The following is a 1782-nucleotide window of genomic DNA, read 5'->3' as shown; positions in this document are numbered from 1 at the left end:
CCCAGCCCCTCTCCTGCCATCCAGAGGCACCAGCCCTGCAGGGATTTGGGAAATTACTGCCACCCCGTGCTGGGTGTGTCCCCAGGGATTAAGGTGTCCCATTCTTTGCAGGCAAGAGCTCCCTGGAAACACCATGAGAACTCATCTGCTGAACCAAAGGAGATGGAGTTCATTCCCTGGGGCCGAGGCCACGATGGTCATTCCATGGGGAATAGAGCTGGGGAACAGCACTGAGCCCAGCTGCACTGCTTGGAGCCATGTGGATCCAGGAGGGAGCAGGAAAGCCATGCTCCAATGTGCTCCCTGCAGAGCATCCCACAAAAATCACCCAAGGCAATGCTCCTGCTCCCTTCACCTGCAGGAATACAGCACCACGGGGAGGGTGATCCCATGGATTTTTGTCCACCACATGACTCTAGGAAAACCTCAGTCTTTTGTGTGCCTTGGTCCTTCAGCAGAGCAATGGAACTGATGGACAGGCTCAGAGCCCTGTGTTTGTAGGGGAAAAATTTTTGCAAGCAGTTTGTTCTTTCTACTCATCAAAGACCCTCTGGAGAGTCTCCCTGAGGGACCGCACAGTACAGAGCTTCCGGGAGACCAACATGGAGCTGTCTCTCTTCCATCTCCCCACTAAGAAGTGATGAAGGGTTTGGTGCTGCTGTGGATGCAGCTGAGCAGGAAAGCAACCTGGGAGGACACAACCGTGTAACCCAGCTGCTGCAAGAAATTCCAGAGGCTGAGGAGGAGAGTTAACAGCGCAATGATGAGGATAACGATGTCGCGCCTCTTGGGTTGCTGCTGCTGGGAGCCCCACTTGGCCTTAATGAAATCGACTGTGCAGAAAATGATCACAGGTCCAGCAAAGAGGAGCAGGATAAGCGTGAACACAGAAATGAGAGCTGCCTGGCAGTGCTGCTGCACATTTGATGGGCACAGCAATGTCATTGTGGGAATGACAGTGAAGAGAGCAAAGAAGACCCAGTATTGGACAGTGTCCACCACCCACCTCAGGCACAGAGGAAGGTCCCAGCGGCAGCAGAGCCAGCAGACCTTGTCCATATACAGCACAGTGCTGCTGGGCATCAGCCAGTACAGCGCCCAGTAGTAGGAGACCACCAGGAGACCACCGACAGATGGAAAAGGAAATTCAGGTACAGCAAGGGCAAGATAGGAGAGCAGGACAGGTCCTCCACCAAAAGGAGGAAGGCAGAGGGGACTGTGAGGAGAAGGAAGATGAAGTCCGAAACAGCCAGCTTAAAGATGCCAGAGTTACGGCTGTACAGGTTGAGGAGGCCGATGACAGCCCCCTTCTCAACCAGCCCACAGAGGCAGATGAGCAGTGTCACACTGTGTATGGCCACATCGGAGATATCTGTCTCACACAGACTGTCTCCTTCAGTGGGTGAGGCAGCATGTAAGGACATGGTGGTCACCTCCATGGATGGACGCTGGGCAGGCAGTGGGATGTGGCCCATGGCTGTGGTCACAGTGGATGGGCAGTTTCAGTGCTTGGAGAATCCAGGGATGGACCATGTGGCTCCTCAGCAGCTCCCTGCAGTGGGAAGGATTCAGGGGGGAGGAGTGAGGTTGGAGGGTCAGGTTGTTCAGCAGGGGATGCAGTAGGGAAGCACAGGGCAGAGGAGGAGGAAGCTGGGGAGGGCACTGCGGTCACTGGGAGAGGGTGGCAGAAACAGAGCAGCTGCTGCAGGAGAGGAAGGTGGGGTAGGGAGGAAGGCAAACATTCCACTGACTTGTTCCCTCTGGGGCAGCAGCAGGCAAAGG

At 55.4% G+C, this 1782-nt stretch overlaps 1 pseudogene; it reads right to left on the bottom strand.

Moving 5' to 3' along the window:
- Positions 1 to 481: 481 nt before the first annotated feature.
- On the bottom strand, positions 482 to 1439 carry LOC135442133 (uncharacterized; annotated as a pseudogene).
- Positions 1440 to 1782: the final 343 nt, after the last annotated feature.

The sequence above is a fragment of the Zonotrichia leucophrys genome, unplaced genomic scaffold, assembly GCF_028769735.1.
Source record: "Zonotrichia leucophrys gambelii isolate GWCS_2022_RI unplaced genomic scaffold, RI_Zleu_2.0 Scaffold_1303_12606, whole genome shotgun sequence".
Taxonomy (NCBI): Eukaryota; Metazoa; Chordata; class Aves; order Passeriformes; family Passerellidae; genus Zonotrichia; species Zonotrichia leucophrys.
This window is presented reverse-complemented; position numbering and strand designations above follow the sequence as displayed.